Genomic DNA, 18294 nt, shown 5'->3' with positions numbered 1-18294 from the left:
TTAATGTGAAGAGGTAGAATGAAAAAGGTTTGGCCAAGATTCAGGTTATGAAATCATCGTGGGGAACCCTACTTCTAATTCTCTCCTCTCCTTTTATGTATTTAGGATATTGGTTTTTTGTAAGTGGAGCTACCGTTTCCCCTCAGTTCAAGCCCAGCTGTCTGTAGCTACCTGAAGCTAGTTTTAGCCACAATATAAGGTCATATTACAAGGCCACTGAAATTCCATTATGTTGCATTTAAAGGACTACTGGACAACCCTCATTTCTAAGCTATGATCTGCACCTCAGGGCCGGTGGTAAAGGATCACTTTCCCTCCCCCAAACCAAGATGCAGAGACAGACTCAGGGCCTGAGCCAAAGCACTGAAGGAAAATAAAAAAAGAAAAGGAAAGAGTCCTTTGGGTTTTGGATCAGCCTTATCTTTTGTACAGGTTGAACCTCTCTCGTCCAGCACCCTTGGAACCTGACTGGTGCCAAACCAGAGAATTTGCTGAACCACGGGGAGGTCAATGCAGAGTGCCAGTGGGTCTCCATAGTCATGCGGGGGAGCACCCCCAGGCTTTACACCCAGCGTGGCCTCCCACCCGGGGTCTCCACTGCCACCCAGGGTCCCCGCCACTCGCCCCAGGTCCTCCTACTCCCTTCCAGAGCTTGAACACCACAAATCAGCTGTTCACAGCGCTCCGGAAGCACTGGGAGGGAGGAGGAGTAGTTGGTAAGCACAGGGCCTCCAGCATGTGAGAGATGCAGGGGGAGGGGGAAGCTTGGCTCTGGTGGATGCTCCTCACTCACTAATTTTTCCCCATGGGTGCTCCATCCCCAGAGCACCCATGGAGTTAGCACCTGTGCCTGACCCTGGATGTTGCTGGACTAGGGAGTGCCAGATTAGAGAGGTTCAGCCTGTAGGTATAAAGTAAACTTGGCTTCAGGTCACACAAGTTCTCTTGCCAGGGGACATGGCTCTTCTTCTTCCAGTCAGTAGCACAGTCAGTCACTCTGACCAAATGCTGCTTCTTTTAAGTCTTCTTCTTACTTACCCTGCTCAGGATCCTGTTCTGCTAGGACACCCCTCCCTCTGTGCCTGACTACACAAGCAACCTCTGCATGACCAGATAGAGCTTCTTCCATTACACCAGTGAAAGACTCTAATCCCTTTAATGTCTGGCCCTGTGCAGGATGGGGACACCCTGTCTTAAGTACTTTAGCACTACTTAAGGCAGGCAGGCATCAGATGAAAAACAAACAGATTCAGAAGAGACCAGTGACTTTGTAGAAAGAAAGGCAGCAGAAAATAAAGACAGCTGGACAGTAGGAGACAAATATTTATTCTCCCTATTTAAGCTTTGAACTGGAGATCAAACCCAAGCCTGCAGAAAACAAAACCAAAACACCACATGATTGAAGGGAGAGATTTGCCCCTTTGAAATAAGGTCTATGACTATGTTTCCCCTCCATTAGTGGATAGCTGCTTGACATTTTATCTCTAGCATTATAATTGTTGAGCTATTTCCACTGCTAACCCTGTGCTTGTAAATATTGATACTAATCTTGTTTGAGAAATTTAAATATTTCAGCTTGGCATGACACTAATACTGTACCAGTAAGTATCTGGAATGAGGCCATGCAAGAGATAGCAACAACAGAGCTGGGTGAAGAGTGTGAAAAAGAACTCATAAAACCTTTGTGAATGCCAGCTCAGACTTTAATCCAGTCAAACTTGTACACCCCATTGTGCTGGCCTCTCACAAAGCATTCACACGAGCAAAGTTTCGTTCAGAAGAAGCAAATATCAACCCCATGACTGAGATTTGTATTAAAAAACCTTTTAGTGCCAGAAGGAAATTTAGTATGGGTGGAAGCAGAAGAGTTAGGTCATCCAATCAGAGCACACAATTTATACCATGTGATGTTTTCACACTGTTCCAATGAGGAATTCTAAATAATCAAATGAATACTCACTACAAACGGTCTGCAAACAACCATGGGGTGAAAGTTATTCACCTAGCCCAAAAGTGAGGAGCGATTTTGGATGCCCAACATAGTCTTCCTAAAGGGGCCTGATTTCCACAAAGAAGAGCACCTGTCCTCTAAAAAGTCTCACCCCTGACTATCTCAACTGAGATACCTTAAAAGAAAGCCCCAAAATCCAGGCACCCAAAATCTGTAGTCCTTTGGGCATAACCTGTATTTTAGATCATGAACAAATTAATGGAAACTACTACCTGTTCAGGGGACAATTATTATTTGTATTGCGGTAGCACCTAGGCATAGGTGCTGGAACTAGGGGTTCAGTTGCACCCCTGGCTTGAAGTGGTTTTCATCACATACATACAGAGTTTACAGTTTGGTTCAATGGCTCTCAGCACCCCCACCTACGAACCCAAGCATGGACCAAGGCCCCCATTATGCTACACAGTGTGCAAACACAAACTGTGCTGTACAAAATGGCAGTCCCTGCCCCAAAGAGCTTACAGTCAAGTACAGAGTCATAGGATATTTCCCACATCCAACGCATAGTCAAGGAAATTTCACTATTTACTTGAAACTCAAGTTTTTCTTCCTTTTCATGTCAGGTGAAGAAAATGAACAGCTACAAGTATCAGAGGAAAGATGTTGATGAAAAACTGGTCCTCTCCCCTGTTGAAGAAGGAGGCTGCGGCTGCCAAACAAATTGCTTCTGACTGAACTTAGTGTTGTAGCCGTGTCAGGCCCGGGATACGAGAGACACAAAGTGGGTGAGGTAACCGAAGCCCCAGGTCCACTGCTGAGAGACAAGCTTTTGAGCTATGCTGAGCTCTTCTTCAGGTCTGCGAAAGGAACAGAGAGTCACAATAAGGACAAGAAAGGGTTTTTCTTATATGTGAGGCAAAGATGTCTCTTGCATTGTATGACTATCAGTACCTTTCCCAGACCTGAAAAACTACTCAGTGTAGCTCAAAAGCTTGTCTCTCTCACCAACAGAGCTTGGTCCAACACAAGATGTTACCTCATCCAACTTTTCTCTCCGATTGAACTTGTCACTACAAGCATGTCAGGAGAAGGGCTACATGTGTGTCTACGGTGACCTAATAGCAGTGAAAGAGACTGTGCTGTATGGAAGTGTGCCATACACTGTTGGAGGCATCTTTGCCTAGAATCTGAGAAAAAAAAATTCTTGTTCTCATAGTGGAATATACTTGTAACATAGTTAAGAAGAGCTTGAATTTTTGTGTGCCTCAGTGGGACTTTGGGGTTACAAAAGATGTTTAGTAGTTTCTGTGAAAAAGTCACGCAGACTGGGTGGCAAATATTAACCAAACGATGCCATAAAATGTGGAGTGACATAGTTAAAATCCAATAATAGAAGCTGGGCAGGAAAATTCTCATCTTATTTTTCCATCACTTCATTAGTTCTTCCAAGATCTTACAACCAAGAGGATGTGTTTGTTTTTTTTATGACTTGACCCTAAAAATACAAATAGCTAAGGTATTAAAATGATTCAGTTTGCATCACATGAAAGTAGATGTTACAAGACTTATTTAAAAAGGAATGTAAGGTATACATATATAGTTAACAGAAAGATTGCCATCTAGTAGCATTGTTCATAAGTTAGTGGATTCAATGAAGTAGTTATGCACAGCAATGACTTCTGAATCCAGTTCTTAACACTAAAGTGCAGCATATGTGCACCTAAATTGAACCCCTCGGCAGTTAGAGAGCAGAGGTTATAATTCATAGCAAATTCAGTTAAGTTAGCCTAATTTTCAGTGGGGATTTTTCCACAAGATGTTTGCAATTATCTCAATTGTACTCGTGCAAATATTTATCAAATAATTTCTTTGCATAATTCTTGCTCTGTAGATTGCAATGAACCTGCCTGCTGACAAGTATCAAGTATTCAAAATTCAGTTTTCTGTCAAAACAAACAGCAGAGTTTGAAGTCACATGGAATTGTTTCTGTTCTCTGATTGAATAAATGTAACTCAGAATCAGGTGTCTGGCAAGAATACTCACTTTAAGAGGCTCGAAATTCTTTTTCCATGAGACCCAGCAGTTGACAGCACTTCGTGTTCCCCAAACAATGCAAAAGAGCACTTCCTAGCACACAAGAGACACAGACCAGGGACCCCTTACAAATAAGATCATTGCTCCCAGTGCTATACATCACCTTCTTTGTTTGCCAGTTTAGCTGATATGTAAAACTGCACCTTAAAAACAAAAAAACAAAAAAAAACACACAACAAAAACCACACAATTACATAAAATTAGCAATTGAAACTATCTATTCTATAAGTAATATTTGTTTAGGAAATTATAGAAATTGATTGCTATTTCCAGCTATTAATAATGTACTCAGCAATACAGTTACATTATAATATTTACATATAATTTTACATATGTTGATATTCTGTTTATTATTTAGTTTCCCCCAACTCTTCATCCTTTTTTAAAAGTAATTATTGGTGAAAACAAAAGGCTGGCTCCTAGCCTACACTCTGGCTTCTGCGCTGTTTTGGTGGTGCAGAACTTCCCTAAAAGGGTAGCTGAGGATTCTCCTGGTGCTTCAGGATCTCTGACTTGTGTCTCTTACAGCAGTCCAAAGGCTGCTCTAAGTTCCTTTAGGAATGAAACAGCTCTAGCACTCTTAAGAAGACAGCTAAAGGAAAGTAAATGAGTTCTTATGTTTTGGTGCATATTCATAATTTAAAAATTACTGTATGAAATCTTTTCATTCTGTGAGTTTGTATAATCCCTTAGACACACCAAGCAAGGCGGGAAACCCTGAACCCTTTCCTCACACAGGTTGTAGGCACATTGGACCTGATTCTTCACTCATGCCATTGTAAACCAGGAGTAATTCCACTGAAGGCAATGGAGCTACACCAGAAAAAAACTGACTTGAGGGGACAGAATCGGTCCCAACACAGCTATTCAAGTTAGTAAGGCAAGCAGGATTTGTCTTCAACATAGGTAACCACCTAAGCCCATAGTTAGGCCTACCATATTCATAATTAGGATTATATCTATAGCACACCTTAGTATGGAAGAACCCAATAAATCTGAAACATTAAGTGTGTGTATTCAACAGCTATAAAATGATGCAGCATTTCAATCCATTCAGACTCAACTCCAAGGCCAGAAGGGACTATTATAATCATCTAGGCTGACCTGTACAACATAGGGCATGGCACTGCCCCAAAATAATTCCTAGAGCAGCTATTTTAGAAAAAACATCCAGTCTGGATTTTAAAGGAGTCAGTGATCGAGAAGCCAACATGTCCCTTGATAAGTTGTTCCAATGGTTAATTACTTTCACTGTTAAATATATATGCCTTATTTTCAGTCCTTTACACAACTCCATTCTCTTGCAAACTACCTGGCCCAGAGCTGTCTAGGTACACCCTCTGCTGGCCAAAATGTGCCCCCACAGCCTCACTTGCTGGGATAGCTTTCTGTTTGTTGGCTGGTTTTCTAGTAATCACCTCCGAGTCCTAGAGCAGGGGTTCTCAAACTTCATTGCACCGCAAACCCCTTCTCACAGAAAAAATTACTACACGATCCCAGGAATGGAGACCCAAGCCTGAGCTCAGCCACCCAAGCTGCACCGTCCTTGTGTGTGTGTGTGGGGGGGGGGGGGGGGGGGGGGGAGGGGGAGGAGGACAGACCACTTTGGGGGTCCCAACCCACAGTTTGAGAACCACTGTTCTAGAGGCATTCCAAGCAATTTCTGTTTTTTATTTATTCATGCCACTCCCTTTCCCCTGCTCCACGATCTCTTTAATCACTTATCCTGGGTATAGTCCACGGTTTGCCCTAAATAATCAATCCAAAAACACCATCCTCCCATCCCAGGATTACCATAGTCTTTAGCACCCATATCTCTCTCCTCCAGGCAGCTGCCTGGCCCCCCTCTCAGGACTCACCACTGGTTAGGGCTTGTATCTCTGGCCTCCCTTCCCCTACCTTCTCTCTGAAGGGTTTCATGGTACTTTTCTGCCCTCCCCATGCCTACCTTCTAGCTGAAGGGATAAATGCCACTTCACAAAGCTACAGCGTAATGCAGAGCCTTTCTCCAGGCTTTTCTCTCACCTACCTTTTCTCCTCTCCAGCCTTTGCCAGGCCCTTCCCAGAGAGCAGGGAACTTCCTACTCTCCCTTCATAGTTACCACTTAACTGAATGCACCCCTCAATTTATGTAGTCAGCTCGAATCCTCCCACACCTGGGGTCAGTCATTATAATTAAATCTCAATATCACATTCAGCTGAGGACTAGCTGTTCGGTCACAGGCAAGACTGAGCCCAGCTTGCTTTACAGGGCCAGCCAGCCAGCTTCATAGCCCTCCATGCACATCTTCACCTGTAGCCTTTACTCTGCAATGTACCACCAAAAGAGTGTAGTCTTGACATGTTTCTGGCTGGCTGGAAACAGACACCTGTGGTCATGTGGTGCAGTCTCCACCTTTGGACTAAGTGGAGTATCCCCCAGTCTACCCTTTTATTTTGTGGGAAGCTATTTGGATTCATGGTGAGAAACTCATTATTGTATCATCACGTCCCATGCCTGCACAGCTGAGGAGAAGATTATTTTTATTGAGCTCTCTGTTGCCATCAAACAGAGGACAAGTAAAGCGTTGCATTCTATTCAGCTTACATCTAAAAAGATATTTTGAATTCATTTATCCCTAGAGAAAAGCTGAATTCAAGCCAGCAGATCCTTTCTTTTCTTAAAGAGTATATATGCTAATTTAGACAATGTATTCTCTTAGGGCCACAGCCTCAAGGCCTTACTTGATTTTTACCTAATCTTCATTCAGGCAAAACTCCCATTAGATAAAATGTGAGTTTTGCCTGACTCAAGTAAAAACTCACAAAGGATCACAGGATTTGGCCCTGGCTGTATTAGAACAGTATGCTGGGACAATCACAGTGCAAACAGGATGCAACATAAAATCGCTATGGTGAACTAATAGCATGCAATAACATTTCTGCTCTCATGCTTCCCAAACACTAGTGGGATACAGAGCCAATGGTAGAGATGGACATGGAACTTCACATGCCTCATCAGAAGTCTGGAGGAGACTGAGTTAGTGGCAAGGGTGGACTATGTGCCCAAACTTGTGTGTCAGAGCGCTACTCTTGGATGCTCCATGTTTGCGAAACCAGGCACGGCCAACTTCATGGAAGGCAGGGCCACAAACACAGCCAAGCAGCCGTGCTGTCATGGCAGTGTTACAGAGGCTCTTGACCTTACAAATGCCCATAAGAAACCTCCTCCCTGACCTCTTGTCTATACCAGCATTATTAAACATGACTTCTCCTTGATGATGTCATCTAAGCTGGAAATACAGCACTTAATGATCAGGGTCTTAGGAAAGGGCCTGGAAGAAGTAAAATCATCAACAATTTACATAAAAGAACAAAGCACTGAGAAAAAAGCTAACAGAACAATATTGGTTTAGGAAACCAATAAGAGGCCAGCACAGCTCTTAAAAGAACAGCGGAAACATCACAGTTGTAAGACTTGCAGGTCACATCTTCAGCGGGTGTAAATCAGCATACTACTGACACCAGCTGAGGATCTCACCTTGGGAGCAGTAGGGAGCAGTGTATAGCACCCCTAACATACACAGATTTTGCTGACTCTGGAGAATATCGTAACAATCCCTCCCACAGGTTTTCAACAACTGCTCCCTGGGGAGAGCAGGAAAAGGTAATCAGGTCTATTAACCATAACAAACGTCAATACGAACCCAAAATGTAAAAATGCTGTGATCTGAAATGAATTTCATTCCAACAGACTGCTGAGTTAAAAGACCACTTATGCAGCAGTCACAGCAAGAGCAGACATTGAGGAAATAAAAGTAGTTCTTCATCTCTCCCACTCTCCTGTTTCAAGGTTCTCCCTTCTGCGTGTATGTTTCTCAGGTTGAATGGCAAATCACACGAACAACGGCATTAAAGTAGAATCCTCCCTGGTAGAAATTCTCAGATTAGTTATTACAAATAATTTATGCAGTGAATTTAGCCCTTTTTTCTAGTCATCGATTGTCCACAAACAAATTGTGATTGTTATTTGCAACTGTTCACAGAAGTTTGCACACACCAATTTTACCTGGTGATTTATTCATGAAGTTGCCTCTATAAACATTTGTTACTTAATGTCTGCTTTTTGTGTCAAGTGACTGGTCATGTAAATCACATAATGTCCTTTCTGTTCCCTGATTGGATGAGCTAGATGCTCTAAACAGAGGAGTCCCTTTTCCTGCTTGCAGATTATCTATGAACCAGGCGAATTGTTCAATGAATGAGTTGTGAGACTAATAAGAAGGGCTGTGAGAGCACACCCTGTGTGAATGCCCTACTAAATCTTTATTTGTCACTGTTTGTCATGCTTTTCTTTCCACATTCTTGCAAATTAAAACAGGTAGTAAAAGGAGGGCATATTTAGCCCCCTCTTCTAAGGCTAGGGAAGGTCCCATGCCAGCAGAACCAGTGCAGTCCTACTGCTCCAGAGGTGGGAGGGGCATGCTGGGAGATCTGTGAACAGATATGCTTCCCCCATGAAGTATGGAGCCCCATTTCAAATGAGCTCCCTGCATGGCACTACACAGCGGGTGGAAAGGAATGGGGTGGAGGAAGAACAGGATCCTTCACTGTGCAGGTCCTTCCTTCCCCACCCCCTTGCAGGAAGAGGCTGTAAAAGGCCCTGGAGAGACTCCTCCAGACCTGGGCCTGCAGCATCATTTGTAGAACTGCTCTGCAGCCTCATGAACCCCCTCATCTACCCAGTGCCCCAGACAATATGCTCAAGTGCAGGCACTGGTCTCTGAACTACTGCCTAGGCAGATGAAACGGGTAGCTAGTAGCAATCAGACAGCTGATTTTATTGGCAAGTATATTCATGAATTGTTGCTCTTTTGACCCAGCTCTTCTCCAGTAGGGGGACAGAGGAAAGAGAGAGGGAGAGGAAGAGGAAGATTCAAATAGGAGTTTAAAATACTGAAAGCATGCGCATATGCACACACACACACACACACACACAAAATCTATCTAGAACTATCTGCATATGAATGCAAAGGGTTTTTTTTGTTTTTATTTTACTGTTCCCTTCTCCAGGATAGATAATAATTCAAACGTTTATGGAGGTTTCTTTCATATTTGGAGTTTCTTTTCTTTTTTGGCTTCTGAATCAAGCGTGAAATGGATAATCCTTCATTTTATTTAGCATTAAATGATTACAAACCAATGAGACCCCTTGGCATAAAAGGGCTTGTGGGCTATATATGCATGTAAGTGGGAAATGCCTTGCCTAGCAGAGTGCCTGTTCAGTGTTGCTCCTGGTTCATAACGAGAAGCTATGCTCTGAACAAGTGACCCAGGCAGTCTTTTGGGTGGCTACATTAACACAGAAAGCAGGCAGTAAAAGAGAAGTAGGAACACCACCGATTTTGCCTATTGCAGCAAAACGTGCAGAACTTGGATATACACGAAAACAGTGACTAGAAACTCTGGTTATATGCTTGATAAACACAAAGATGATCAGACTGACTGATTGCCAGTGGAAAAAGAACAAAGCTTCTCTGTCTTTTCCAAACTGTAAAAGAAAAACAATGCAAACAGCACTCTCTCTCATTTACAATATAACCTGCTATTACTCATGTCAGTGACTGGGATGTGGCCAGTCATGCCTAGTGACAGGCAGAGGCAGATTAGGGATTTGTGGGGCCCTGGGCCTGAGCAAGTGGGGGGACCCTCCCCACCTGCAATCCCCTCCCCTCCCGACATGCCTGGCAGGGAGCAGAGTCAGGGTGTGGGGGCTTCCAGCAGCAGTGCTGGACAGGTGGAGCAAAGGGACACCCATTTCTCTGGGGGCCCCCAAATGGCCAGGGCCCCTGGGTATGGGCCCCATTAGCCCAGTGGCTAATCCACCACTGGTAGTAGGAGCCAGTCAGCAGCCAGAAATCAAAGCCCAGCTCAGACGCCAAAAACCAGAGCCAAGGGTCAGAACCAGGTTACCTGGAGCGACGCAAGGCTGGAGCCCAGGCAGGAGCAGGGCTGGGAATAAGCAGGCACTATCACAACCAGGAGTGAGTCCTTTGAGCAGCCACTAGACTACTGCTGCTGCTGGACTTAAGAGCTGGTCTCTCCAATCAGGCAGTGTAGTGAATCAGGCAGTCTACTATGGGCCAGCTGTGCTCATTAGGTTCCCAGGAGACTAGCTCTGCTGCACCCTGGGTGATGACAACTGGTGTTTGAATGAAATATAGGGTATCAGACTAAATGGATTCTAGTACCAGGAGGATAATTACACTCTCTTTCTCTCTCACACACACATACACACAGTATGCCAACAGTTGGTAGAAGGGGGAAATAAAGCCTGAGTCATTCAGAAAATGCTGACATTCAATTCATAATATACATCTGTGACCCCCCACTCATTTATAACCATGCTCCCCTTCTTGCCTGGGAAAAGGGAAGATTATGTACATCTGCAGGGAAGAAAGTGCTCATGAGTTTGCTTTGAGACACACACATTCAAAGATCAACCCACTAAGAACTTGATAAATTCAAAGCGCAACAGAGCAGAACGTACCAATCAGAGAGACCCTTTACAATGTACAGACAAAAAAAATAAAGGAATATAATAACTACATTCATCACTGAAAATATTGCAGATATACAGCACAAGGCAGAGATCTGGATTTTACATTTTGCTTTGTTTCAAGAGAAGACAGTTGTTTCGTTTGTAATACTTATAACACCTAGATTATTGAACAAAACTTCTTATGAGATTAGAATGCCTTGAAATCATAGGGGAAGAATGAATTGGGGGAGGAGTCCAGGGAATTTGATATGGCAGTTTACTGTATTAATTTAGACTCAATTTAGCGGAGTACTTTAGCATGTGCTTAAGTCCATTTTTGAAAGCAAAGCATTGAAGTCAAGTGATTTAAGCCAACAGGATTTAAATAAGTGCTTTGCTGAATAGTGATCAGTATAAGCATGTGCTTAAAATGTTTTGACAAATCAGGGTGTTGTTTCTAGTACCTGTGAAATCTTGCAACTTGCTTACCTAAACACATTCCACTTCTCAGAGCTGTACAAAACTAAGCAGCATTTTGGGTCCTGGGGATTTGTGCAAATTTTGGATTTGGTTTTGGTTCCAGGTTCGAACAAATCCAAAGCAAAACCCAGCTGAAACTGTGACGTGTTGTTTCTGGTTGAGACCACAAGAAGATGGCATTTCACTTCCTTATTACCTGAAAGCATACACTGGACCAGGTTTGCTCAAACTTGGCCATAGCTTTTTCAAAACTCACTCAAACTCAGCCCAGTCTGTCTCAAAACTTAGGCTAGGCTTTCCAAAAGGTTCATGAACCGCAGTGAATGACTTTCTGGTGACCTGGTCAATGTTTTGAGTTTGTAATGGAACTCCAAATCAGGTCAAACTCACCTAATTTGCGGTTTGGTTATGGAAATTTCACATAATTATAATTCCACTTTTCCTTTGGAACAACAGATTAGGCTGCCATACTACATTCCTACGTGGACCTCATCAACCTAGATTAATTGTCACAACTGGATCTTCTTCTAGTAGTAGAAAACAGCAGTCACTTTTTGGTCAGACTGTGGACTTGTCTTCACCATGGGTTAAATCTGCACTGTTGCGATCGACACAGCAGCATTGATTTAGCTGGTCTGGTGAAGACATGATAAGTTGATGGGAGAGCACGGAAGCTATGTCAAGAGGAGAGTGTCTCCGCTGACATAGTGCACTGTAGACACTGCATTAAGTTGATGTAAACTACATCGACTTAAGTTACACAACTTAAGTTACATGTACTTAACCCTCTAGTGTAGACAAGGCCTGGGGAAAACAAGAAGTCACTGTCACTTCCACTTCCAGCTGAAATATATTTTATTTTGTCACCAAAGGACTTTTGACCATGACCCCAAAATTTGTTGTTTTACAAACATTCTTGGGGATAAAACTTTGCTTCAGATATAAAAGTGGATTAAACATGGTCAATCTAAATCCAAGAAATATTTAGGAATAATATTTCCCACTCCTCACTCAGCTGTAATGTAGACATTACCAAAGATAATCCATGGTACTTTCATGCTAAACAATTATACTCCAGTCTTTATCACACTGCTCTCCCTTAGAAGAGAGAGAATCAATAGGATTTTATGCTAATGATCGATCCCTAACAGCTCAAAGTAGTCTGTGCTTTCCCAGTGATAATGCTAGCACCAAGAAAACGACAAAGACTTGAACTTTTGTAAGGTAATGATCACTCTGACTTCAGTTTAGCAAAAAGAGACCAAATCCACGTTTTCAGCACCCTATGCAGTAAGACTACAAACAACAAAGGCTGAATGCCAAAGAAGAAAGCAAACTGAAAATAAATGCAACTGTCTAACTCCTCCAACCATCCTGTGTTGTTTCAGATAATAGGTGTGTGAATCAATCAATGCAGTCTAGCCCCTTCCCTCCCTTTGCATCATCCAGCAGTGTTCCTTTGACAAAAAGAGGCGACCGCTACACTGTTCAGATTTTCCATTTCCAGCAGTCACGCATTCACTGCTGCCATCTGCCTTTCCACCTCTACCACCCGCCTCGGATGGTAGACCCCACACTCTGCCACGGGCACTGCCAGCATCAGCCCATGAGCTGGGTAGCAGAGCAGGGCTTGAAGTCAGAGCAGTGCAAACATCGATATTCCCCACAACGCAAGTTGCCATCTCTGCATTGTCTTGCCTAGCTGAGTCCTCAAGGTCACTCCCAAATTCTTGGTTCCCTCTATTATAACAGCACATTGCCTTCCAGGGACCAAAAGAGCAGGCAGTCTGCCTGCCAGCAGCGTTTACAATGTGAAAATAAAGGCTATAGAGGCAGGCAACCTCCACTTACACTTTATTCACCCGATCCCAGGCATAGTCACACAAATGCCATAGCAGGATTTGCTGCAGACAGCATCTTTTAGTTCTCCCTTAAGCCCCACATGGAAAGAACATGTGGGTTTCATGTACTTAGACAGTATTTCAAATATATTTATATATTTGGTGCATTTAGACCATAATGTATGAAAAGGATCATTTTAGCTAGCTCATACATGAGCTAGCCGATGACCACATATGTAAAGCATATGCTACTTGTATATTATTCACATATATGTTAGATCTATTTTTCCTGTGTGGAATATTTATATCCAACACCACCTAATACTTTAAAACCTGATTCTGTCACCATTATTTGTCGCATGCTATTTGTGTGTAATCTCCACCCGCTTTCCTTCCTGGGTTACTTAGGAGCAGGCAACACTCATCCGTGTGCATGGCGGACGATGTTGTTGGCAGTAAAGGAGATCCTTAGCATCCAAGTGGTGATGTTGGATAGGTGGGAAGCCTCTCTCCACCCCTCTGTTGCCGTCATTTTATTTATAAAGGAAATGAATCTTGGCAGTGCCTCCACCTGGATGGGCCCTGTGCACACTCGATGGAATCTCTTGGGCACCTCCAGGAATAAACCTGAACTAATCTGCACAATGGGTCTAACCCCAAAGTAAATAATATCCTCTTAGACTAGATTTATGCAACTTACATTTATGCTGGCACCATTTCCCCCCTCCCTGAGTGTGCACTCCTCTGAGTTTCAGAGTTCTAGACGCTGGCATAGGTGCACTTGAAGATCTGGAAGCTGGGGACAGCTCACTCTGTTGGTCCAGTGAACAGTTCAGCCAAGGCAACAAGTGGCAGAGCAATTCTAATTTGGGATCATTCCAAGCTGCACAAGCCCTTTGAAGATGGGAGTTGGTCTAACCAGAGGTCAGTAACTCTGGATCCTGGTTAGACAATAAGACCACTTCTTGGGGAAGCCCCTTAAAGTCTCTTCACCACCCCCCTTCCCCAAACAAGAAAGGTGATGGTTACTCACACGGCCTTCATTGCATGCCATCCTCAGTCAGTCCTGGTCACAACCAGAGTCTCTACCATGGCTTCAGTGAAGCTCAGGAGTAGCTTCCTTGGCTCCCTGCTTGGTTGAAGCCCCAGCAGCTTCTCAGCAGCAGCTTCTGGCTTTCTAACAGCAGCAGCTCCTGCTTGGCCAGAGCTCCACCAAGCAATCTCCAGTCCTCTGACCAGGATCTCAAAAATGGAGCCCAGTGCATGCTGCCTCTGCACCCAAAACAAGGATTCAGGGATTGCAGAGCCTTTCCAAAAATGGGGGGCAGGGTAACCAGGGACCCCCACCCCAGCCCCACAACCTCTTCTTCTGCCCAAGACCCCGCCCCCACCCCTCTTCTTCCACCCGAGGTCCTGCCCCTTCCACCAGAGGCCCCACCTCTGCCCCGTTCTTCCATCTGAGAACTTGCCCCTTTCACCCAAGACCCCGCCCTGCCCCTCCTTTTCCAGATGAGGCCCCACCCCTGGCCAAGCCAGAAGCTGGAGCCGGCCAGGAGCCACAGACCCTCCACCTGCCTGGGGTAGGAGGGCCGAGAACAGTCCCTAGCCTGTGTTCCTGGCCCATGTCCCTGCTCCAGGGTATCCCCCACCCTGAGCAGTAGGGTCCATGGTTCCCCACAGCTGCCTGCATGACACTTACCCCGACCTGGCTCTGTCTGCGGGGCCTGAGCAGCCGCTGCTCTGATGGACCCGGGTGGTTCGTGCCACTGGCCCCGCCCCCCCAGCAGCAGCTCCTGGGTACCGCCTTCCCAGCAGTGCCCCCCATGATTTAGTCAGGGGTATGTATAGTATAAGTCATAGACAGGTCACGGGCCATGAATTTTTGGTTTTTACCCATGACCTGTCCATGACTTATACTATACATACCCCTGACTAAATCATAGCCTTATTTATGGGTCCATGAAAAGCAAAAACACTTTAAATTATTTTGAAATTATTAGCATCTTGTCACCTCCAATCTCAAACCCATCTCTTATCTGTTGTCTTTTGGTTTATTCAGTGCACTGGGTTGGACACAACTGTTGGAATGGGACTCCTTGGTCTGCACTTTTGACTAAGTGACTAGCTGGAAGCATTATTTTCCCAGCAAATAAACTATCTTAAGGGCCATCCAGAGAAATCTTGGATCACAAGGATCTTAATCACGATAGTTTATCAAAATAGTCAGAGAAAATCATACCAAAAAAAGTCAATGGGATAACTACATCTCCTCCTTGACCCTGCTGTTCATAGTACAGTGATTTCAGCAGCTATTACCATTTTAGGGCTCAGAGGTTTATGCCATGTTTCAACAGGCTCTTCCCTCTCTCTCTTCTGCCATCTCAATGTCCCTCACAGCCTTCCCCTGTATGTTCCTCTCCTCCCTTTTATACTCCTCTGAGTCTGAAGTAAAAGTAAGTGACCTTGTTTAGTATCAGACCAGGCATCTTTTGAATTTAGCATCTTGACAGTAATATCTGCACAGGTGCACCGCTGAGCATTGGGGACTTTCTTCTCTAATGTCTGACGCCTACTGCATGTTCAAGTTTGATTCAACATTCTGTGGAACATAGTTTCCCAGAGTAAATGATGATACTCAAAGTGTTAGCTAAAGCAATCTGTCAGCATTTTATCTCTCTAGGACTTAATTTTAAAGGGACCAAAGTCTAATAATGCCAATTTATCCATAATTCCAATCAACATCAAAGATGATCTCTGAACAGCTGTTGCTCAATATGTCCCACATCACCCACTTCAAAAAAATAAACTTAACTAGAACATTGTGTCCTCCAGCATATTTTCAAAATTTTTGTACTGTGTAATGTGTATTTTCAGCAGAGTTACTTCTTCCCTCATTGTGATGGTTTGGTCTAAAAACTTTACCTCTGTTTTTTTCAATGAGTATCCAAGCACTGCACCACTTTATTAATGTTGGGTAGAAAGAATTTTGGATTTATTAGATGCAAAAAAAAAATTATTTATGCAGGAAACTTAAAATTCTGTAAAATCCTTAGTGTAAATGGCTCTTTCTGTAATGACTGAAGGGGTGTTAAAGGGGCACTTCCCGTTGAATGGTCCCTTGAAATATGAATTAACTACTTACGATAAACAATCTGTTCTACCTTGTGTTTAGCTGTGACACTCTGAGTTAATTTCCCAGACCTGAAGAAGAGCTCTGTGTAAATTCGAAAGCTTACAAAGGGTTAAACAGTGAGGTGGCAAATTTGCAGATGATAAAAAACTACTCAAGATAGATGAGGTACAAAAAAAGGCAACAAAAATGATTAGGGGTATGGAACATAAGAACGGCCATACCGGGTCATACCAAGGGTCCATCCAGCCCAGCATCCTGTCTGCCGACAGTGGCCAATGCCAGGTGCCCCAGAGGGAGTGAACCTAACAGGCAATGATCAAGTAATCTCTCTCCTGCCATCTCCACCCTCTGACAAACAGAGGCTAGGGACACCATTCCTTACCCATCCTGGCTAATAGCCATTAATGGACTTAATCTCCATGAATGTATCTAGTTCTCTTTTAAACCCTGTTATAGTCCTAGCCTTCACAAGCTCCTCAGGCAAGGAGTTCCACAGGTTGACTGAGCTGTGTGAAGAACTACTTCCTTTTATTTGTTTTAAATCTGCTGCCTATTAATTTCATTTGGTAGCCCCTAGTTCTTATATTATGGAACAAGTAAATAACTTTTCCTTATTCACTTTCTCCACACCACTCACAATTTTATATACCTCTATCATATCCCCCCTTAGTCTCCTCTTTTCCAAGCTGAAAAGTCCTAGCCTCTTTAATCTCTCCTCATAAGGGACCCGTTCCAAACCCCTAATCATTTTAGTTGCTCTTCTCTGAACCTTTTTTAATTCCAGTATATCTTTTTTGAGATGAGGAGACCACATCTGTATGCAGTATTCAAGATGTGGGCAAACCATGGATTTATATAAGGGCAATAAGATATTCTCCATCTTATTCTCTATCTGTTTTTTAATGATTCCTGCAGGGTTGGCCTTACCATGAGGCAAACTGAGGTGGCTGCATCAGGTGCCAGACTGTGAGGGGGTGCCACTAGGACCCAGAGTGTAGAAAATTGTGTCTGCTGATGGTGCATATGTATTCTCTCTGCTCTAGAAGCACAGAGATGGTGGAGTGCTGTGCTGGAGGAAGGAGGGCACAAGGGACATAACAGGCAGGCAGGAGAAAACGTGAGAGGGAATAACAGAAAGAAGCAGGAGCTGCAGGGAGAGAGAGGAGGAGGAGCCTCTTATGTACCTCTCTAGCACCCCCAGGAGCCTGGACTGATTAACACCAGCTTCTCAGGGAACTTCCTGTTTCCTGCTCCTTCCCTGAACCCACTTGAGGGGAACAGGCAGTCAACTGAAGTAGTAGGAGCCAGTTAGGCCCTTAAGACGCTGATATCTTCCCTCAATCAGACCCTGCTACCTAGCCTGCTTATTTGTCCCCTTCAACTGAGTGTTGAGAGCCACTACAGCTGGCACAGAACAGCAGTCATGAGTGACAGAAGAAAATGCCCCTCTCGGGCAGCATTCAGAAAAAGAAAGAAAGCAAAGGAAGCTTTTCTATCTAAGCAGGAAGGAACTCTCCTGAGATACACAGACACAAGTGTTCATAGTGAGCCTTCCGGCCCCAGTGAGGATGTGAGTGGTGAGGAGATGCCTGATCTTCCAGTTAGTCAGAGTGCAGGAGACCTGGCAACTACTGCAGCGTCCATATCTCCATCTCAAAAGGATGTAACCATGCACATTCCTGAAGAAAAGTGTAGATCAGAGAAGAGTGTGGTGGAGATGCAAGAAACAGCTGATGCTGAGTTTAGTTCCTTAAATCTAGATGATCCAGGACTGTGGACCCACTTGAGCAGTAGCCTGAGGGACTTCCTTGTACTGCATGGGCCACAGCAAGTGAAAAACTTCATGTTCCCCAAAGACAATGAAAACAGAACTTTCCATTTCACGTTACTGGTGTGAAATCCCCAGTGGTGACAAAGTGGAGAGGCCATGGCTTATGTACTCAAAAACCCAGAATGCTGCGTACTGTTTTTGTTGCAAACTCTTCCAGTCTAATGTTCCAGCCACATTGGGTTCTACTGGAACAAAGGACTGGAAAAATCTGGCTAGAAATCTGGCATGCCATGAGAAGGCAGCAAATCACCAGAGAGCATTCCATAGGTGGAAAGAGCTTGAGATGAGACTAAGGTTAAAGGCCACCATAGATGATCAGCATCAAGAGAAGATTGCATCAGAGTCTCTTTACTGGCAAAATGTTCTGAAAAGGCTCATTGCCATTGTGAGAATGCTTGCTACCCAAAACCTAGCACTCCGTGGCACTTCAGATGAGGTGTATG

Source organism: Chelonia mydas, chromosome 2 (assembly GCF_015237465.2).
Source record: "Chelonia mydas isolate rCheMyd1 chromosome 2, rCheMyd1.pri.v2, whole genome shotgun sequence".
NCBI classification, from domain to species: Eukaryota; Metazoa; Chordata; order Testudines; family Cheloniidae; genus Chelonia; species Chelonia mydas.
Note: the sequence above shows the minus strand (reverse complement) of the source record.